The sequence below is a fragment of the Sciurus carolinensis genome, chromosome 11 (genome assembly GCF_902686445.1).
Source record: "Sciurus carolinensis chromosome 11, mSciCar1.2, whole genome shotgun sequence".
Lineage (NCBI taxonomy): Eukaryota > Metazoa > Chordata > Mammalia > Rodentia > Sciuridae > Sciurus > Sciurus carolinensis.
In genome coordinates, this window is record NC_062223.1 from 10,225,700 (window position 1) to 10,249,068 (window position 23,369).

The following is a 23,369-nucleotide window of genomic DNA, read 5'->3' on the forward strand; positions in this document are numbered from 1 at the left end:
GTCCAGGGTGCCTCTGAGCTAGGGAAAGGGGCTAGAACACCTTCTACCAGACAGAAGGGGACAGGAGACCCAAGTGCTGAGGGAGACTGCACCCCCTGGCTCCCCCACCAATTGTTTTCACAGACCTTGCCAGGGCCTGCAGCTGTAGTCCTGTGGGGAGGAGGGCTGCAGTCAAGCACAGGCTCTGGGGTCCTACTGACCTGGGGTCACATCTCACTCCAGATAGTGAATCCCCAACCTCAGAATGAGGCCAAAAAATTCAGATGAAAAAATCGGAAAGTTAAGAGACCACTTCACACTTATGAGGATTCCATCACAAGGAAGTCAAGTGTTGGTCAGTACGTGCAAAGCCTGGAAGCCTCCCACACTGCTGGGGGAAAGCCAGAGGGTGCAGCTGCAGTGGGTAGCAGCAGGTAGGTCTTCCTGGAGTTAGACGCGGGGCTGGGGTGGAGCCCCATGGCAGCACGCTTGCCTGGCAGGCGTGGGGCCCTGCTTCCATCCCCAGCACTGCAAGAAACAAAAGAGGCTCAACATGGAATTACCGTATGACCCAGAAATTCCACTCCAACTTGAAAACATGGACTTGAACCATGCTTGGGAATGAGTGCCCATAGACACCTGGTTCAGAATAGTCCAACTGCGTGATCAGGGCTGGGGTGGTGGCTCAGTGGTGGAGCGCACTTGCCTAGCATGTGTGAAGCACTGGGTTCGATCCTCAGCACTGTTAGCAGAAAAGACCCAGCCGGATGCAAACTTTATGGGTCAGCCAAAGCCTTTCTTCAGGAATGGAGTCATGGTTCTGATGGACCCACTTTCCTGGTGGAAAATGAGCCACTAGCCAAAGGAGGAGTTTGGGCTTCTCTAGGTTAAACTGAGAGATGATTTAGTGAGCAGTCTGTTTGCACTCAGGTACATGGATTTCTGTTTTGGGGTTTGGTGGCCAGTGTCTGGAGAGGATTCCTCTTGGAAGAGATTAGTATTTCCAAGAGACTCTCGTTCTAGGTTTGATGGAACACTTTCTCCCTACCAATGGCCAGCATCTGAAAAGGATTTATCTTGAAAGAAGTGGAAGCTCTCACTGTATGGCTTTCTTTTCTCAGACCACACTATTGTGTTTTTTTTTTTTTATTTTCCACATCCAATAAGCACCACATAAATATAAATTAAAAAAAATAAAGGTATTGTGTCCATCCACAACTGGGGGAAAAAAAAAACACTGCAGGCACAACCCAGGGTCCATTAGCTGGTGGACTTGATTGTGGTCTACGCGTCCAATGGCGTGAGGACTGAGGAGCGTAAGCATGGTTAAACCTCAGGAAGACGATGCTGAGTGAAGAGCCAGACCTGGAAGTGCTCACCGTGGATTCTGCTTATGTCAACTACCTAGAATGGGAAGTTCAGAGGGATGCAAGGTCGCCCGCAGGTCACCGGAGACTGGGGCCCAGGGCAAGGAGGCTGCAGCCACCAGAGCCCTTGAGAGCCCAGCCCAGGACAGGGTGGACGGAAGGAGCGGGTGACCCTGAAACCCTGTGCCCACCTGTGCCTCTCCTGGGGACCCATGTTCCTCTGGGTAGGGCCGTGGGGCCTGGAGCTGGAGCCAGGAGGAAGCAGGGACGCCGCGGGGACTCGAACCCCGGCCCACTCGTGGGCGTGCCGCCACCAGCGCCTTTTGCTTTTTCCTGCTCACTTTCTCACAGACTGAAAGGTGAAAAGCAAAACCTGACCGCGGCCATGAGCCGCGGCCAGTAAAAGAAACACCTGCGGCGGCTCCGCGCCCCCTTCCCACCCGCCCCCCTCCGCCTGCCTGACACCCCTTCCGGAGGCACAGCCAGGGCACACTTGTCCCCCAGCCTGGCAGCCACATGTGTCTCCCGACTGAGGAGCGCGTGAAGTCAGACAGCCCTGCTTGCTCTGGGACGGCGTCGGCAGCAACAAGCTTGTATATGAACTCAGCCATTTCCAGAAGATCCAAATAAACACGCAGGCCACCTGTGTGGTGGGACTGAGAAGGCAAGGGGAGAGGGATTTGACTTTCATTTTACACCTTCTTCGTGGCTTGAGTTTTTAACTATGTAGTCGCTCAGAGTTAAAGGCAGAAATCTTTTCACCCCAGAACAGGACCCTAAGAGCTAAGGGAACATCCAACACTATCAAAAGCATGTGGCCCTCCAGGTCTGCTGGGCCCTGGCCACCTGAGGTCACCCAGACATGCCCACCTGCCTTCCATCCTGAGCTCGTCGGCTGTGGATTCCTTCTTGAGAAGTGCCATCGTTTGAAAATGAAGTCGGAAGCACAGCGTCCCCAGCAGTCCTCTGCGGGCTCTGACCTGGACTGCGAGTTCTGGGAGGCTGGGTTCAAGTCTCCAGAGCCTCAGAGCCCAGAGTTACACGGAGCCGACGCGGGACCCTTGGCGCCTGGCAGTCCAGGGTGTGGGTGCAGGTTCTGCCTCCCCTAGGGCCATGGCGGGTCCACACAGCACCGCCATGAGCCCTGTAGTCCTTGTCAATTCAAAGGCCAGGATCCCTTCCTGTGAGCCCTGAGGAGATCAGAAGCTGTGTCCCCAGTCAGGTCCAGATGAGAAGCTGAGGCTCCAAGGGGCTGTAATCTGCTCAGGGGCACAGAGAAGGTCAGCCAAGCAGAGAACTGGCTCCTCTGTACTCACCCCAGGAATCCAGGCAGTCAGCCCCACTTCTCCCCCTCTCTCTCTCTCTCTCTCTCCACACACACACACACACACACACACACACACACACACACACACACCAAGGTCTGAGAACTGCCAGGTGTACTGAGAACCTACCGCCCAGCCTCCGGACCCTGCTGGGCCCAGGGCCTGCATCCCCTCCCCATCTCTCAGGCTACCCCTCCTGCTAGCACCCCATCTTCCCTCAGGCTCCCTTCAGCTTCAGCAGCAAACACAGCAGGAAGTACAGACACTTACTTACTGCAGCAGCAGAGAGGAAACATGCCCGACCAGGTAAGTCCCAACCTGACGATGAAGCAACAAAGCTCTGGCCTTACAAGGCTCAGAGATGGGGGTTCAAAACATACTCTGTAAGTGAGCAAAGAATTAATTCCACATTAGTGACAGGCCCTCAGGTGTGCTATGGGAACCCCAAGAGGAATCTACACAGGAAACGGGCTAAAGGGTGAGAATGAAAATGACTCCAGAAACCACTGCACACTCAGCCCCTGAGCAAAGGGAACAGTGGCGTTGGTGGGGTCAGGCAAAACCAGCAGCCTCCACCCCTGGTTCCTCAGAACCATTGGAGGCCCATGGAAGCCAGCAAAAGCCCAGCAACTGTCCTGTCCCTTTGGCCAGTGGAGAACACAAACCCAGAGCAGTCTGGAGGTAGAAAAGGGGATTTGCGACCGCACCATTGGTAATCACGAAGTGCTGGCACCGGCCCACGTGGCCCAGGCTGCAGTGACGAGTCCACACCCTGGTATGCCCTCAATCGGAAGGGTGATCATTTCAGTACCAGTAACTGGGTCCCCAACATATACTTTCTACCTAACACAAAGTAAAAAATAGCAAAAAAACCCTACCAATCGGGAGTGTAAAATAAACACACATACACAAACAGAAAGCAGAGATGTAAAAGATAGTTACAGTTGCAGAATTCAAGTTGAAAATAACCTCTGCAGGTATTTCAGTCCATTGTAATCAGGAAGACTGGTGTGTGCGCATGCCTGGGTGTTGTGCCTGTGTGCAGGTGTGTGTGCATGAGCAGGTTCCAGTTTATACCACCAACACCAGGTGTGGTGACTTCCAAACAGAAAGCACTTCACAGAGGGGTGTCTGTGTTGCTGGGCATCTTGATGGATCAGTACTGCTGCATCAAAACACATGGAGCAAACAAAAAGGCCCCCCAAGAGGAGCAATCCAGGGGAGGTGGGAGGACGCATGCAGCCTGCGACTGTTATACAAATACATGGTGGATTTGAACTTGATCAAAAACACTGATCCAGATGTGGACTGTGACAGAGAACACCTCTCAACTGCCATGGAACATTTATAAAAATAATCATACATTAAGCAATGAAGAAAAGGAACCATATGTTTAAAACCACAGACATTGTACAGGCCACTTTCTCTGATAACCATCAGTTAAAGCAGAAACGGACAAAAAGGTGTGAAGAAATAAAAACTACTAAACACTTGGAAATTTAAAGCATGCATGCACTTACATAAGGTCAAGCACACCTCAGCACTGAAACCACACACACAGATACAAGAGCAACAAAGTTTCTTCCTAAATATGGAGAAACCTGGGTGCCCATGGGGCACCTGGATCTCATGGGGCCACAGTCAGGGCTGGCGAGCCCCAGCCAGGCCCTCAGAGCCCACAGACTTGGTCAGGCCCTGCTCTCGCCAGAGTGCTCTTCCTTCCAGTGAGGGTCCAAGGACTCCTATGGGGAGGGCTCTGTTCACTCATGGCTGGGGATTGACCAGCTCTCTACCACTGAGCTACACTCCCAGCCCCTTTTCAATTTCATTTGTAAGTTGCTGAGGCTAGCCTCAAATTTACTATCCTTCTGCCTCAGCCTCCCAAGTGGCTGGAACGACAGGCCTGTGCCACTGTGCCTGGCTGCTGTTCACTCCTGGTTTGTGTAATTACCATCTGAGGCCTATGCACCATGAGAACAGGCCCAAGAGGGGAGGGTCAGTCATCTTGTCTGCCTGCACCGACAGGCACCAGCACAGTGGTGACCATAAAGGACGTGGATGGAGTGACCATTTAAAGGTGAAACTGGCCTGAGGCAACCACAGTTGGCTGTTTCCTTTGCTGGGTGCACTGCATGCCTTTGAGGGCCTGCCACCCACAGGACACCTTATGCGCTTCTGGGTGGTCAGCAGTCTCCTCAGGACGCTCTGCTCTAGTTGGGGGCCCTGACTGCCACCGTGGGCTGAGGGTGTGGTGGCTGGCACAAGGCTGCCTACACCGTGAGCTCGGCGCCCAGCCTTCGCCGCTCTTCCCCGTCGGAGCCACATGGGCCAGGACACAGTGAGTCACCTGCCCACGATACCAAAGGAGAGCAGAGCTGCACAGCTGCTTTTTTTTTTTTTTTTTTTTTTTTAAATCTGAAGCAGCTTTTTCAAAAAGGCCAATAAAATAGATTTCTTGCAAGTCTATTCAAGATAAGAAAAGAAAAGCTAGGTATAAAAAAGTTGAAAAGCTATTCCTGAGGAGGATATTAGAGTAAAAAAGATCCTCTGCACTAGCATAAGCGAAAAAGGCAATTTTCTTAGAAAACAAAACTTGAGAAATCGACTTGTGGTGAAATAGAAATACTGAGCAGCCCAAAGCCCTAGGAGAACTCTCAGAGAACCACGGAACCTCCACCAACAGAGTGGCCAGTGTCCCAGGACACTGCCTGTGGACTGCAGGGAAGACCAGGGACTGTCCGATACACTCCTGCCACAAAGGGACAGAGAGAGCAGCTCCACCCCCCTCAAGCAGGGCAGCCACACACACGTTTCAGCCTCACCACAGACCCGGGTTCACTCTTCTCCCCACCTCATCACTGAGGAAACCTTCAACAATAAGAAATTCGGATGGGCCCAGGTGTAGTATCCCAGCTACTCAGGAGGAACGCTTCAGGGCCAGCTTGGGCAACGTTAGCAAGACTTCATCCCTTGAAACAAAAGCATTTAAGAAATTTAGCCAAAGTCACATGCTACTAAGTGGCAAAGAAACAGAATTGAAACCTAGTTGCCTGGCTCAAACCTGAGCTTGTAGATGCTGTTCTTAGAACCATCTCTTTGGATGTCCTGATCCCTAAGCCTGCTAGACAGCAGCCTGAAGTCCAAGGGGACCTTCTAATTCATTGCATGCCTCCAGGCCCAGGAGTGCCTTGGATCAGAAATCACAGGAGGGTTTACTATTCCATTAGTATTAATGAAATCATTAATAGTTCATTAATAGAATTAAAATCATCAGGGGCTGGGGCTCAGTGGTAGAGTGCTTGCCTACCACGTGTGAGGCATTGGGTTCAATTCTCAGCACCACATAAAACTAAATAAACAAAATAAAGGCACTGTGTCCATCTACAACAAAAAATACAAAAAAATAAATAAAATCATCAGAGGTTGGGAGATGCAGGGAAAGCAATATCTACTGTGATTTAAAAATAAGTAAAAAACTCCAGAGCAATCTAGAAAACAAATGGATACCTTTTCCCATGATCCAGCATAAGCGCAGGTGACATCGATGACATCACAGACGAAGGACACACCCAAGCAGGACTTCTCTTCCATCCTGTTTAAGGACTGCCACAGAATGGGACAAAGTATTTGCAAGTCACATATCTGATGAGGGTCTGGAATCCAGAATTTATAAAGAGCTCTTACAATTCAATGATGAAATGACAAACACCTAATTAGAAACCAGGCCAAGGCTCAGCACAGTCACCCCTCCAGAGAAGATATGCACATGCCAATGGTGTTTGAAGGGCACTTGATATTGTCCATTTTCAGAGAAATGCAAGTCACAATTACACAATATCATTTCATGCCCACAGGATGGTTATAATGAAAAAGTCAATAACCCGTGTTGGTGAGACGTGGGGAAATGGAACCCTCACACATGACCGCTGCGAAGGCAAAGCAGCCTGGCAGGGCCTCAGAATTACATACAGAGTGACTCTGACCCAGCAATTCCACTCCTGCCTGGACACCCAGGACAGCTGAAATCCCATGTTCACATAAAAGCTTGTACATAGATGTTCACAGTAGCACTGTTCCTAACAGTCCAAAGAAGAAACCATCCCAAGTCCAACCGATCAGCACCGTGCAGGGTATCAGTAATGGAGCATCCTTCAGCTATGAAAAGGAGTGCAGTCCTGTTACATGCTACAGGCATGATGAACCTTGAAAATATCATGCTAAGTGAAATAATCAGACATAGAAAGACAAACAATGCATGATTCCACTTACATGAGGTTCTAGAACAGGCAAATTCATAGAGACAAAGTATAATGAAGATTACCAGGGCCTGGGGCAGGAAAGTGCAGCGCTTCTGTCTGGGCCAAGGAAGTCTACGGCTGCACAGCGCAGTGAGTGAGCGGACCAAGACCCACGAATTGAGCACTTGAAAGGCATGAGTTCTAAGGCAGTGTGACTATAGCCTGACTTTTAGAAGGAAAAATGAAATTTATTTGAAAAGGAAACTTTATATTTACCATCATAAATAAAAAAGCTATGTTAAAATAAACGCATACATTTTAAAATGTAAACCATGAGCAGATCACAGCTAATTTAGGACCACCAAGACCACCCTCTGGGCAACACAAAACAGGCCAAGGGGGCTCATATGCAGCCCGCGGGGCCCAGCAGAACCCTCGTCCTCCTCCGTCTGCTGACAGATTCCCCATGGGTTGAATAGAAATGAGATCACAATGCTCACGGCTCATTAGTAATCACAGCCCATTCCATTAAGACAAGAAGAGAGGCAAGAAAAATGGAGTAGTTCTGGTAGGTGACACAATCCCCAGTGGACTGCTATTCACTTGGAAAACCCCAGAGAACAGCGCTAAGTCCATGTCAAATGAGGCCAAGTACCCTGCCTGCACTATGTCACTAATCCCTATCCCACTTCTGAGGTAGGTCATGACCACCCCTTCTTACAGATGGGGAAACTGAGGCAGAGGAATGCTCAGGTGGTAAATGAGGGGGTGCTCAGGATGATAGTCAGCTGCCTGACTTGAGAGCACTTTTAGCCAATATGCTGTTTAACCTCCCAGTTGATCCTAATGGTGAAGTCTGGCACATTTACTTACAACACAAAGAATACACATAAAACAGGTCTTACCATATGCTATCATAATCAGAAACAAAAAATTGATTTAAATTAATTTTAAATTTGGAAAACTTTTGATAGTACTGGGGATTGAATCCAGGGCCTCATGCATGCTAGGCAAGGGCTCTACTACTGAGCTATATCCTCAGCCCCAGAAATTTTAACATCCAATCATAATATGAAATATTCATTCAAGGAACAAACCTCATAAACCTGCATAATCCAAATAAAAAAAAAGTCTATAGCTTCCAAGGAACATAAAAAAATTATCCTATCCTGAATGAACAGGGAATGGGGAAATCTCAATATCAAAATGTTTATAAAGGAAATGAATTTCCAATAAAAATCCAAATGTCTTAAGAGAGGGACAGGGACCTGGATTACTCTATGTGAAAACAGTATCAAGTTAAGAAAATTAGTGAAACATTAGACTGTCACAGGGTAAGGCAGCTGTAGTGGAACAGACAGAAAGTCCAGAAGCAGACTTATCTGCATTATTATTATCATTTTCACTTTTAAAGTTCACAGGCTTTTATTTGTTTTTACATTTATTGTGCCACGAATTCTAGGGAATAGGTTCCAGCAGCTCAGGCTCCTTTCCATTTGTTCTCACAAAATGTGCTTCCCTGGGTGGAGCAGGCTGGCGCTTCAGCTGAACCCAGTACCTTTCTCTTTGGTTTCCTTCTTTTTCTGATCATTTTCCCTCACATGTGTCAGGAAGCTGTCTTGGCTCTGCAAGTGCTTAAGATGCTCAATACGCACATTAATTCTCTTGGCAAGACTCTTGCCTTTACTTGCTTATTCACGACAATGCCAACAGCATGCTGGGTAACACTAGACTCTTCCAGTTTTCCCATGATAACATTTATGGGCATTCCTTTTTGAACAGTACCCATTCCCTTAATGTCTACAATATCATCCTTGTAGATTCCCATAAATGTGGCCAAAGGAATAACTCATGTTTGCCAAAAGGCCTGGAGAACATATATCAGGTTCCTCTCTTCTTTCCCTTTGGTTTGTCATTTTGGCGAGTTACTGGAAGATGGCGGTTCCTGCCGAAAGGGTTAACTATGATTTAGCTAATGATTACCAAGCAGCATTTCAAATCAGTAGACAAAGTAGAAATATTCAGTAAATGGTGCTGGGGAAATCAGTCATTTTGAAACAGCCAAATCAGGTTCCTGCCTCATACTGTACTCCCAAACAACTTCCAGATGGATTAGTTTAGTGCCCAAGGGGACCAGAAGAAATACAGCAGAACACAACGTCCGAGCCCATTCTAATGAAAATTGATGGCTCCGATTACAAAATTTAAAACATTAGCAAGATCCAACACATAAAATTAAAAGGCAAACTACAAAACTTGAGAAACCTTGCACTGTACCAGGCTCAACGTCAACATAGTTCTTGCACAGCTGTGAAGGTACAGGTAAGCACGAGGCTCGCAACACCCAGGTATTCACCCTGCTCCTCGGAATCAAAAAGTGCAAATTAAAACACAGATATGGGTACGAGGGCCTGGGTTCCACCCCAGCACCACAACCAAACAAAAAAAGACAAAATACTAATATGTTATTTCGGCCTTAAAACCAGAGAAGATAAACACCAGTTAGGGTGGGCAAGATGGGGATGTGGCCGAACCCCACTGCAGGGCACTTGGCAACTGAGTCAAAGGCCTCCAACCTGTTCAGACCCCTGGACCAGGGCCTGCACTGCTGGGCAAGAGGCCACCTTCCCTATCTCATCACCAAGTCAGGAGAAACAGGACAGTGTTCGACTTTGGAAGAAGGAAAGCCCAAATGCCTCGTTCTGAAGCAGATGGCCGCCACTCTGCCTTCTGTGGGTAGAGACGGGACCAATGCACCCCACCTCAGCAGCCCCCCAAAGGAACACAGAACAGCATGTTCACAATGGTGGCTCTGAGACACTGGAACGTTCTGCTCTGTGTAATCTCTCACAAGGCCAGACAGCATGGAAACGTCAAAGTGCCAGCAGGGGCTGGGGCGGAGCTACATGGCTCACTTAGGGTGTGTGAGCCCTTGGTTCCCGCAGGTGTGGGCAGGAGAAAAAGGTACATGAGGGGTTGAGCATAGGGGTCAGGTGCTTGCTGATCACCATTCAGACATTCCAGATACACAGCACTTCCTGTGAGAGGCGACAGCCACACAGGGGCAGAGGTTCAGAAAGCAAACCCACCCTGAATGTGACCTTGGGTACAATGTGCTGGCTTTGCATAAACCTAAAGGCCTTTTTAGCATGGCAGTGTGTACAGAAGCATTTCAACTGCAAAGATCACTCAAAGATATCGACAGTGTAACAGCAGCTAGTAACCACTATGCAAAAATAAATACATAAGGGTGCTGTGATGGGTGCTGCCGTGTGGGGTGGGGCCTGCCAGGAGGCAGCTTAGGAAATCCAGACCAAGGTAGACAGCCAAGGCCAATATCACCGACCACAGTTTTCCAATAATATAGTCAGATTAAATCACTGTCAGTAAATGGAAAGACATACCTTATTCTTGCACAGGAGGAAGTTCATGAAGACATCATAGGGAAGGTCCAACTACTCACGCAACCATAGCCAGGAATACTCAGGAAAGTGGAGTCAGGAGACAGGGCCATCCTCACCATATATTAAAGCACAGACTACAATATTTAAAACCACTTGGAACTGGTATATGAATCAATGGTAAAGAGCTGTATTAATCAGTACATGGTATAGAGGCAACAGGCTAAGTACCTTGAGTCACTCATTACAGAAATTGAGACCAGACAGGTCTAATAAAAATGAAAGAAAAAAACTTGTCCGGAAGCCATTAGATGTTTATAAATGATTGCATACATATTTAAAACTTTGGACAGTAAAATACCATAAAACTTAAAGATCAGTGAAGAATGGGGAGGTATTTGCAGCAAAAATGACAAATGGTTAATTTCCTTAATATATATATATTAAGAGCTCTTCTAAACCAACAAGTATACAATCCAGTAGAAACAGAAATAGGAACTACAATTATTTTTCATTTCTCGCACTGACAAATAACTAAATTTGGGAACAGTGTTGGTACAGGTGTGGGAAGTACCACTTGGAACCATCTCCACAGTGCCATTCATCGTAATTGGAAATGACATGTACCAGGCCCCAGAATTCCTCCTACAGAAAACTCTGCCCTATTGACACACTTGCCCATGTACATGAAGACACAGGCAGGCAGACAGTACAGCCTGAGATACACTCAAAATGCTGGAGACAACCCCGTTGCTCCCCAGAAGGGGAGTGGGCAATTCGAACATGGCCACAGTTCACACAGGTGGGACCACAGGCAGATCCAGACTAAGTCAGGCTGTGTGGTGTGCCTGTACCTCCACAGCTTTATGTGGACACAGAATTATCTGGAAGTTTCAGGACCAGGCCACAACAGTTGCCTCTGTGGGGAAGGGGGTGAAACATTAGAAAAGGATGTCCCTGTCACCTTCAGGGCCTGAAGTTTTAACATGAGCAAATATTACTTTGAATATTTTCTACACATGTAAGTGAAATGAGCAGGAGGAAACCAGTGGAGTCAGCACCGGAGCAGAGGCTGAGGCAGGGCCTTGTTTTGACACACCAACTATGGGTCACACAGTTGTCACATCACAGAAAAGCAAGGGGACAGTATGCCAGCTGCTAGAGGCTGAGGAGCCTGAGGAACGCTGGCATCTACTTCAGGAGATGGTAAGGCCTCCAGGTGGAGGCTGCTCGAGCTGCCCTGCTGTCCAGCGTCCACCTCCCTGGGATCCTGAGAGACGAGGAAGGCCAGAGCACCTGTGCCTTCTTAGAGGGGAGTGTCCTCAACTCAGAAAGCCACTACGTTGCTGAGCAGAGGGCAGAGTGGCCCAGAAAAGACAACTAAGACATAATTGATACTGCTTTTTGGAAATGACACAGTCGCTTTCCTAGAAATGTCTGGGTTTTGTTTTTAACCTACTTAGAGCACCAGGCAGTAGACTCTGGACTTGGCTTCTTCAAGTTCTGACCCATCTGACAAAACTGAGGGTCCCAGACACAGAAAAACTGAGGAGTGCGAATGGGCATGAATTTCAGGAGCTGCCCGGCCCAGACCCCATGGCTTCCTACACGCACTGTCCTGGGGATGCTAAGCCGGTGCACCCAAGGAATTCAGAGTGGATCACGGCAGCACTGCTTGCGATGGCCAGAAAGTCCTAGAAATAACCTTAAAGTCAACCATGGGGAAAGGAAGACAATGTCAGCACCAGGAGTAGAGATTGTGGAGCCAGAAGAGTAACATCACACGATTCCATCTTAGAGAAGATAATAACATAAATTTTAGTTAAGTCCAGGCAGGGAAGCTGTCCAAAGGAATAAAAACAAAGTCTTTGATAGTTATCTCGGAGGGAGGAGTTAGGTATTATGTATTGGGCTTTTGCATAGCATTTGATTTTCAGGTTCAAGTCTAATGACTTATCAGTTCTGCCACATATACTCCAAGGTCCCTTCCCTGCAATGGTACTCACTACAGAAATACTAGCCAGGAACTTACCTATAGCTGCAAAATCTTGGTGCTTTCAGAAGAACTGCTTGGATGCAGGGATAAGCAGAGAAGGAAGTCACAGTGTGACAGGGATGGAGAGCACTAGCCGGGTGGCCTTGGCAGCCTCATGACATGAATTTAACAAACTATACCTTGACCAAATTACAAATCATTTCATGTCTTGGACCTTGGGGCCTCTATCACCATTAAGCCCATAAATGCTAAATCCACACAGAAGACAACAGATTGTTGTACCAATCAGTTTCCATAGTCACTGTACCTACATGACAGATTAAAGAGGGCAACCGGCAGGAATTAAAAAAAAAAAAAAAAAAAAAGGTTTTGTGTGCTGAGTGCCAAAGAAGGTATGTAAAAACAGATACTCTCATATTCAGGTATGCAAATCTGTGTCTCTGTTCTGGAGAGAGACAGACCCACATCCAGGGACTCACGTCTTGGTACTACCCTGAGGAACACTCAGCATGATGCACAGGGCGTGAAGGTGAGATCTCACAGTACTGCTTCTGATGCCAAAGGAGTGAACTTCCATCACTGGCCGAACAGCTGAATCATTCATGGCTGGAACATTATGCAATGGTTTGAAAGAACAAAGACAGTTCTATATGGACTCATATGACTACTGTTAAGTGAAACAAAGCAAGTCAGGAACGACGTACAGTAAGCAGAACTAGCCCAAGACTTACAGGAAAACAATGTGACCTCTCTTTTCCATGTAGAATGCAAATGGACAGAAAGGCCTGTCAGGAAACACAGCAAACAGCTGACACTCCTCACTGCTGAACAGGGTGGAGCATTGAGAGTGCCAGCCACATGTTTTAATTCTGTAAGACAAGAAAGCATCGCACAGCATTCCTCTAAAGACACTTAACAGAAGAAAAGCAACGCTGTCACCATTGATAGAACTGAGGAATTAACTGTATAGAATCACAAGATGGGCTCTGTTCAGCAAGGAAACCAAACTACATGCCAGAAAAGGGATGGTATGACTTCACACCAAGTGAGAACATTCCAGAGGATTACATAACATAAATTTTTCTACAATGTTAAAAACTAAAATAAAGACACATACCTTGAAAAATAGGTTTAGATAAAAATTTTTAAAAAGCTACATGAAAAGCAAGAGAGGGAAGATAAATGCAGGGTTCAGATGCTGGGGCCTGGGGCCACGGGCAGGAGGAAGCTGCCTTCTCTACCATCCTAGCTTTTATATCGACAGAAGGTTCAGAAATGTTACCACATTTTTAAAAATAATCAAGGAAGCAAAGAAGAGAGAACCACATCATGTTCCCAAAAATGATTCAGACACAGCCATAAGAGGCTCAGGTTGGTAAACGTGGTGCAGAAGGGCCGAGAGGGCTTGCTGTCAGTTTTAGCAGCAATAATGGCTGAAGTGGAGCCAAGTACTCAAGGGCACTATGTTCATGCTCAGCTACTAAAGAGGAAGTAATGAGAAGCAAGTCCAGACCCCGTTACTCTCACACTTATCAGACTATTTTCAGGTCTCTGTATAATACATGCTTCTGCATTAACAAGGAAAAATGGAGAGTAAGTCTGACAGTCACAACCGGCAATCGCTTGTCTTCCCAACTGTAAGAAATCCTTATGAAAATCACACGTTAAGTAGCCAAAGAGGACAAATGGAAAGGAGAAGTGGTAAAATACTAGCCAATAATTACAGAAATAGAGATGAAGAAAAAAAAGTAGCATTAAATACTTTGTAATGTTGAATTTGGCAATGATTTCTTGGATGACACTAAAAGGACAGGCAACAAAAGTAAAAAATCAATTAAGGTAAACTTGATTACATCAAAACTAAAATACTCTGGGCTGGAGATGTGGCTCAGTGGTAGAGCCCTGGCTTGGCATGGGGAGGCCCTGCGTTCCATCCCCAGCACCATGAAACAAACGAATCAGAAATGGTTGTGCATCAAAGGACTCAAACCACAGAGTGAAAAACAATATTATGGAATGGAAGAAAATATTTGCAGATCATATATCTGATAAAGGCTTAATACCCAGAATATAGAGAACTCCGACTAGTCATCAGTTGTAATACCCTGAATTTTTAAAATAGACAGAACTGGAATAGACATTTCTTTGAATATGATATTCAAATGGCCAATAAGCACATGAAATGCATCAGGGAAATGCAAATTGAAAGCACAATCCACTATCACCTCACAACCATTTACTGAAAGAATTGAAAGCAGGATCTTGAAAAGAAAAACTGTACCCCATGTCCACAGCAGCCTTATTCACAATGGCCAAAGGTGGAACCAGCCAAGTGGATGAACTAACAAGGAGACGCACACATGCTGCGACCTGGACGAATCCCGTGCACACTTGGCTAAGTGAGATAAACCAATCACAAAAGACAAACACCACAGGATTTACCGTTCATGAGGTATCTTCACAGTCAAACTCAGAAAGTGGAAAGAACATTTGTTGCCCAGGACTGTGGGAAGGAGTGAGTGGCGAGTTTCATGTTGTTTTCTGAGTAGTTTCCTTTTTTGCAAGATGAGAAAGTTCTGGAGATTGGTTGCCTCACACAATTACACTTAATACTACTGACTACACGTAAAAATGGCTACAGCAATATTTTATGTTATGTGCAATTTACCACACACAAAAAATCAATACATAAAATTGAAAGAACCTGATGATGGCGACTCTGTAAGGAAACAGACTTGCTCACAAGAGAAAGGGTGAGGAGCATTATAAAGCCATGCTCACCACAGACCAGGTCACACCACTCTGGAGAACACACATGTGCAACAAATTCACGGAGATGCCAATGGCAGCACAGTTTAAATCAGTCAAAACACTTTCACCAGCTTGGGAGACTGGCTAAAATCATATGGGACAAGCTTAACAGCAGAAAAGAATGCAATTGCTCTTTTATGATGAGGAGGTCATGGATCTCTTTGACAAGTTGACAGCGTTTGCAGGTTCTCTGCTACTCCGGGGGCCAGCCACCACATGAAAGATTCCACAAACCTCCGCCCCCCCAGATTTAAACGTAAAAATGAAACCACAAGTGTCACAGGAAAATACAGGTTAATATTTATATACTCAGGATAGGAAAAATCTAAGCACAACAACAAGAGTAGAACCCACAGTGATTTGATTTAACCTCAGAAAAATGTGAAACTTTTGTATGTTTACAAAAAAATTAAAAGTCAACCTAGTAACCAGAATTTTGCACCAAATATAAAAAAGATCATTAATATCCTTAATATGTAAACAGTATTTACAAAACAACTAACAGGAAAACAAGTGCTTGAAGAGCTGTAAATCACTCTTTTGCACTCACACTGCTAATGGACAATCAACAGGTGAGAAGTTCAATTTCACCAGCAGGCAAAGCAACACTCACGTCCAAAGGTAAATTAGTCTGGATCTATCCAAGTAGCAAAGGTTTTTAGTACCATAAGTGGACTCTGAGTAAGAGTCAAGTTTCCTCACTGTGAGAACACCAATTGAGAAAATCCCTCCCTAGAGGGAAAGTAAGCAATATGAACCTAAACTTTTGTTTTGGTACTGGGGATTGAACCCAGGGGCACTTGACCACTGAGCCACATCCCCAGCCCTTTTTTGTATTTTATTTAGAGACAGGGTCTCACTGAGTTGCTTAGGGCCTCGATAAATTGCTGAGACCGGCTTTGAATTCAAGATCCTCCTGCCTCCGCCTCCCAAGCTGCTGGGATTAGAGGCATGTGCCACCACACCTGGTTTAAGAAGCATATTACCGTCATTCCCTTCTAGACATGTATTAACGTATCTTGAATAAATAACAGACGTGAAAAGTTTGATCTACAAGGAAGGTCAACATAACTTTTATTTCCTGAGAGGAATAAAACAAAAAAACAAAAACCCTGGGAAATAAGCTGTATGTTCATCTCAGTGAAGTTGTTTAAATTAACACAGCCATGCTAGAACCAGAACATTGTCACCAATGAAAATGATGCCTCAAATAACAAGGTGTTCACTGTATATAAAGGAAAAACAGTCATAAAACAGAATTTAAGTATAATCCCATTTTTGTACAAAAACATCTGATGCATAAGGAAAAAACAAGTAAATATGCCAGTAACAATTGTTAACAGAAGACTACTGAAGATTTTCAACTTGCTTTTTGCAAAACTTTATGGTAAACCCCTTTTAAAAAAATTTTTTTTTAGTGTAGATGAACACAATACCTTTATTTATTTTTCTGCGGTGCTGAGGATTGAACCCGGTGCCTCACCCGTGCTAAGTAAGCGCTCCACCACTGAGCTGCAACCCAGCCCCTATGGTAAACCCTTTCGACATGAGAATTCGGTGAGGAATTGGTGCAGGGTGCAGGCAGGTCAAGGTCAGAGGCCCTGCAGGCAGGGCTGAAGAGGGGACACCCTTTTCTTCCCCTTGCCCTTCCCATTCTGCATCCACGTACTATGTTAGTATGAAGATTTAACTGTGCGCCTGTTGTGGCGCCTCCCCTTCGATACAGCACTATGGGTGCAACGCCACCAGGCATGGCCGGAGGCTAACCTTCCTCCAGGGCCTCAGCAACACGCAGACGCTCGCCTGGCATTAGAGGGCCTTGCAGTCCGCTCAGGATCAGAATCAGCAAGACCAACCGAGGGCGGCGACAGGGTGGTGCTGGGGCAGCGACGGTGCCTCCCCTTTTCCTAACAGGCCGCTTCCCTGAGTCTCGGCCTGGGCGCACAGCAAGTCCATGCCTGCTCTCAGGCTACTTCCATTTTGACAAGAACTTCCAGTTCGCCTTGCTCCCTGTAGGCCCGCTATCACACACAGCAGCGCCTGCCACAGGCAGGGCCAGGGGACCTGACAGAAGGCCCGCTGGGTGGCACGTGGTCTTTCTCTTTTGGGGGTTCTCAGTAGTGTTCAAGGGAGGGTCACCAAGAAACACTCAGGAACCAGGGTGGCAGTCGACCTGCAGCTCTCACCCCCTGCACCCCACTCCCCTTCCCAGCCAAGCTCGCCCAGCTCCCCCCAGCCCCCCACCAGGCGATTTCCCTTAGGGGACACCGACAGTGTTCTATTCTCAGCTAGAGAAGTGACAACTCATCACTGGTGACACAAGACAACACTGAGAAATACAAGTGCCAGGATGAGTCATGCTGCCACTTCCCCACCCAGGACGCAGATCGGCTTACAGGCATGACGCACACTCTGGATTCCAAGTGCCCCCACCCACGTCCTCACGCAGCCCTGGCTGGCTCCATAGAGCACTTACATAAGCCCAAACCTTTTAGTCACATACCAAAAGAAAAAGAATTATGAGCTTAAGCACGTATACACACCAGCTCCCAAAAGAATGAAAACTCAAAACCACTTATTACATGTCCATTCTGTTCTTTAGAATTTTCCCCAAATGAAATAGGTGGCATTTGGAAATATGGCCAGGGAATGTTCTAGAATACCAGAGCCAAAGCACTCCCCCACCTAGACACTCACCTTCATGTGGTTCCGCATCAGGTTTGAACAAACATTACCAACTCCCCACAGAGCACAGCCCTCCTCCCAATCCACCCATTTCAATGAAGATTACTGGTTCAACCAATGGCCCAAATTATTTGGAGCTAACTAGTGAATGGGAATCGAGGCCTCAGACTACAATCTGAGGATACATCCACCTTCATCACAGAGGCAACAGGACAGTGGAGCAATGTAACATAGCAATACAACAATTCTAAGGAGTTTAGAACTCAAACCTTTATTTGTGCTGTAAAGGGGAAGAAAAATGGTTAGTAACCACACACAATAGAACAGTGAGTGCCATACAAACAAGTCCTTTTAACCACCTGCTTTTACAGCTTTCATTACACAACAGCATACCCAGAAATATTTCCCCACACAAGCATGACTAATACACTTTAAGTTCCAATGACAGTACTTGTATCATGCCCAAGTCACTGATTAAGAACTGAAATTACCACACCATTGTATTTTTTAGGCATTTCAAAAAAGGAACACAGAACACAGGAAAATCCTAAGGATAAAAGGTACAGGATATTTACATTTTTCAAAGTGAAATTTAGAGGGAGACACATGACAAACCCATTGGAGTTACTTTACCAATTGAACAGTCAGCTCTTACAGACTGCCTCTGCTGAGCGGTCCCCTTTGCCCAGTTTGCTCTTAGTATCCCCCGCTCCAGTCCTGGATCATTCAAACTAAAAATACAATGGTGATTATTCACTAATGATTTCGTTACCAAATATCATAGTAATTTCACTGTGACCACAAAAGGTTATTTGGTTTTTCTCGTTACAATGACTGAGACTTCAAAAGACTATATTTAGTAAACAAAATTTTTGCTGTTATGGTTTTTGACCAATGACAATATCTACAAGGCACTTCTTATGAAATTCCTCTAGAAATCATTACATTTCCGTTTTGCTCAGAATTTTGCATAAGATCTCAGTGACAAAACATGAATTACAAAACCAGGAGAGTCCATCTTAATCTCATGATAAGTGCACACTTAACATGTTTAAAACCCCACAATGTTGGCATTTACAAGTCTTTTCTAAGATTTGTTGCTCTGAAAATCCTTCCCAGCTTCAGATGAAACCTGAAGACTTGCCATCAAGTCCCATGACATTCTTCAAGTAACTAAATATTCTTATTTTCAGTTGTACCTTGTCAGTCTGTCCCACTTTACAGCAAAGCAAAACAATTTTGCTTTTCTCCTTGAACTTAAAAATCGTAAGCACTTTTAGAAAAATTTCCAGGCAACTTCCACTGCTTATATATATATATAACCATTTAGCTAATAATTTACTATTTTCTTAACTCACAAATTCTATGAAAGTTCCCAGATCTCTGCCTAGGGTGTCTCCAGAGAATTCTCAACCCACATTCCACACCACCCTCCCCCTCCCAGCACTGCACCCCTCACCAACCCTCTCACCCCATCTTCAGTCCAATCCCTCCCATCACTAGTGACAAGCTGAGTCCTTGTCCTCCTCCTCCCCCCTCAGGGGCCCCCAACTGGAATGACAAGAGTACTCCGAAATCTACAGTAAGTTAAAAAAAAGGGGGGGGGAGACAAAAAAAGGGGAGGAGGAATGAAAAAAAAAATGGGCTGGGGCTGTAGCTCAGTAGCAAAGCACTAGCGTACGATGCCCAAGATGCCCAAGGCCCGTTCAATCCCCAGCACCAGAAAAGCTAAACATAAAAACAAAATACCCATGCCCCGCCAAGGGGGGTCTGCCACATGCTTTCTTCAGTGGTCTTGGTGGCAGCTGCCACTGACTTTGCCTGAGAATTATGAGTGCTTTCACAGAATCCACCGTAGCCTCTGACAACAATGACGAGGGAAATAAAAACGCAGTAACAGCTTTTCTGTGCCCCCTCCCCTGAATGTCAACAAGAGCTCAGAAGAAATAACTTGTGTGGAACCCATAAATGAAATACCACACCTGAATGAACTGACATCAGACGTCTATAATGCAGCCACCATGAAAGGCCTGCAGCATCTAACATGAATTCGCCAAGTGGACTCTTCGTTCCCTCACCTGCAGCAGCTAATATAAAATCACCAAGTAGACTCACCATTCCAACGATGGCCCCGTGTACTTTGAAAAGATCAAGTGGACTCATAGATGCTTCGGTGCTCCCATCTATTTTGAAAAGACCTACTGGGGAGTCAGCAATGCAGTAACTGTTCCATGTAAGATGAAATCAGTATCTTGGCCTGGAGTCTCCAATGCAACAGTTTCCCCAGGTGATTTTGCAACAGACTATGATGGAGCTACCAGTGAAACCGCTGGGGCCTTTTCCGTGCTAGGCACGCACTCTACCACCGAGCTACAGCCCTGCTTCCCAGCACCTGAACTGAAAAGAACATCCTCAGGTGGATTCACCAACACCCATAATGTATCATCTCAATCCACAACGAGAACTCAGGAAATAATCACCATTGAGTTTGTTAGGACAACTCCCCATGTTTGACTATAATGATGACGACGATGAATTTAGTGACTTTAACAAATCATATCCACAGGGTCTCAATGAGTTGCTTAGTGCCTTGCTTTTGCTGAGGCTGGCATTGAACTCACCATCCTCTTGCCTCAATCTCCCAAGTTGCTGGAATTTCAGGCATGCGCCATCGCACCCAGCTTGAAAAATCTAAAGTTTTATACGTTTTCTGATTTAAAAAACAAAACAAAACAGACCCCCTGCAACACAGCTCCTGGACATGGCCAGCCCCACCCCTCCCACTTTAGCTCAAGACATGACCCTCCACAATTTGACAATCTGCTTCTGCTAACACCCCTCTGCCTACAGCATTTAAAAAATCAAAGAGCTTTCCCCAACATCCCAAAGTTTTATCACATCAAGAATTCCTTGGGCCAACGTGCAGGCAGGCAGGCAAGCAGGTGGGTAGGTGAGAGGTCCCTGGCTCCATCTCCAAGTGCCATCTAAAAGGTATCCCGCTGGTTCTTGCATCAACATTAAAATGTTCTATAGCTTAAGAATCTTCTGGAAGCAAGGTTCATAGCACAGAACTAGAAAGACTGGAGGCTCAATTTAGAAGACACAACATCTGAAAACTACCCCCAGGACCAGAGGGGTGCCTGCTGACACTGCTGGGTCTGAAGGATGATGCAGCTGGAACGTTCATTCAATGATGGCCCCTCAAGCCGATGCATCTGCTTTGGGCTTTGATCTGCCTCCCACAAGCTCATCTGAAAACCTTAATAAATAGGTGGCCTCCTGAATACAGGGCTCCTGAGCAAGGCCTGGGCACAGGGCACTGGAGAACTTCCTCCTCCTCCTAAGCCTCTGGAATTCAATGTGCAGGCATCAAGTTAAGCGGGCTGCGTCCTTCAGGGTCTCCCCTCCTGCACTGCTAGGACTCACACTGGCAGGGGCTCCATTTCTCCTGGTGCCATCTGCTCGCCATGATGAACACTATAGTAACAAACCACGACCATGAGGCATTTGGGAGACTTCTGCTGGAACCACTGCTGCGGCCCCACCCAGCGGTGCACATTCAATCCCCACCCTCTCCAAAAGCAACACCAACCCGCCCCACCCCAGGCTCCACGGGGAGGGCCTTTCCTCCTGCACCATTACCAACAATACCGACTCCAAGAGTGCTCCTGCGACTTCACCAGGCTTACCAGATGAGCAGAGGCAAGGTTTTAAGTGAAGGGACAACCTCAGAGAGTTAAGAGGGAGGAGGAGGGGAGAGTGAGCTCAGGAAGAGTTTAGCACCGAACCTAGGAAAGTCCAGAGGGGAGGGCACTGCCACCTGGAAAATAAAGCGTTGGTCAATATTGTCCCCAGACACAAGAAGCCTGCCTTGGCAGCCCCCGCCTGGCTGACACGTTAGGAACACCAGTTAACAAGTGGGGATGGCACACTGGTTCATGGTCACTCCTCAGGCCACCCCTCGTCTCCGACCTGGGCTCCGCCAGGCTGAGCCCTCTTTACATACCACCCTGGGCCAGAGCTGTCAAGCCCGCGAAGCTAAGTCCAGTTTCCTTAAGACCAGGCCTCATCCCCAGGCGGGTTCACAACCCTTTGTCTGGAAAAAAAACCGGGCTGCTGGTATTGACAAGTTCCAAGTCGGCCTTCCCTAACCAGTTGCGGGTCTGCGACCCTGCCTGCCAGTGACCACTGCCTGGGCCAGTCTCCACCTCTTCCCGCCCCGGCCGCCTTCCTCTTCCACATTAACCAGGCCACTGGGGCCAGCGAGGCGCAAGGAAAGGCCTCGCCCTCCTGGAAATCAAATTCCCATCCAGCACAGCAGGGACGGGAGGCCTGGAGTACTGCTGTCCTCCTCCCCCAGGTGCCCCGACCCCGTCTAGCTCTGCCATCCCCGGCTGTCTCCTAAGACCCTGAACTAGCCACTTCGGCCCCACCGCTAGCCCCAGGCGCCGGCCCTCCCTGTCGCTAACTCCTGCTGGACGGGTCACAACTTTTGCTTTTATAGCCCTGGGTCGCGTCACCGGGCGTTACTCAACGGAGCGATTCCTCCACTGCCACCGGAAAAAGAGTCCCTCCCCACCCCGCCCGCGAAGCCCACTTAGGGGCGGTTCAGGCCGCCTTTTGGTGGCCACTCCCTAGTTATCCTTTCTTCTCTAGTAACAGGGCTGCACGGGGCAGGGCTCGGCGTCACATCTGGCAGGCAGGGGCCGTGGGGGAGAAGTCCCCTCTCCTGCTGGTGCGTGGGGCGGGCTGGAGCTGGGCTGCCCAGCGGACCGAGGGAGTTGCGGGGTCGCCTCGGGTCACCCCGCCCGGCAGAGGCCCGAAAGAAGAGCCGGCAGAGCGTCTGGAAAATTCCAGGGGCGGCGGAGGGATCTCTGCGGCGGCGCAGCGCTGCCGGGGCGGTGGCGCGTGACTCCGGGCGGCGCCGCCGCGTGCTCGGCCGGTGACGTCAGCGGCGGGCGCTTGCGGCGGGGGCGGGGGCGCTGGCGCCTGGCAGGTCGCGACCCCCTCCCGGGGAACGCGATGTCCCGCACACCAGCTGTGCCTTTGCGCGTGTGGCCGAGAATCCCTGCTGTGTTGCTTCAGCGGCAGGGAGCGAGTGGGTGCAGCAGCTTAGCCGGGAGGGAGTCGCTGCCCCAGAGGGCCATGTCCCTGGTTCTGTCCCTTCCAGGTAGCAGGGGCCTGGAGACTTGAAGCATTTTCTACCAACGGTTAACTCCGCGGCCGGACAGAATACTTGGTGAAATATGTGCTTGATGTATTAATGGCAAAAGTTTATGCAGAAGACAGGATAGGTGATTGCAGGGCCCCCAGCACTGGTCCAGGACAGTTTGTGGCTTGTGATGGGTCCTAGGGAGTGGGTCTAGTGGCTGCTGTTGGCACCAGGTTGGCTGCTCACGAAGGGTGGACTCCAGCCTGTGTCCAAAAGCAGCCTGGTCCAAAAGACTGGCAGGGATAAGGATTTTGTGACTTTTGAAAAGAGTCATTGGCCCTTCCAATGTCATGGGGGTCCAGGGTAAGGAGGAAGCAGAGAAGACCCCCATGGGGCCCCTGTTCTGCCCTGGCCC

The 23,369-nt window shown here is 47.6% G+C and overlaps 1 long non-coding RNA gene across 2 annotated transcripts; it reads right to left on the reverse strand.

Moving 5' to 3' along the window:
• Positions 1–1,044: 1,044 nt before the first annotated feature.
• Positions 1,045–22,593, reverse strand: LOC124960724 (uncharacterized). Of its 2 annotated transcripts, none has more exons than XR_007104111.1 (2): positions 2,217–22,593; positions 1,045–1,383 (listed from the first exon to the last, which is right to left on the reverse strand). It is a non-coding gene; the product is annotated as an uncharacterized LOC124960724 (long non-coding RNA). The 2 variants fall into 2 exon arrangements; XR_007104110.1 differs by having other exon boundaries at positions 1,045–2,002.
• Positions 22,594–23,369: the final 776 nt, after the last annotated feature.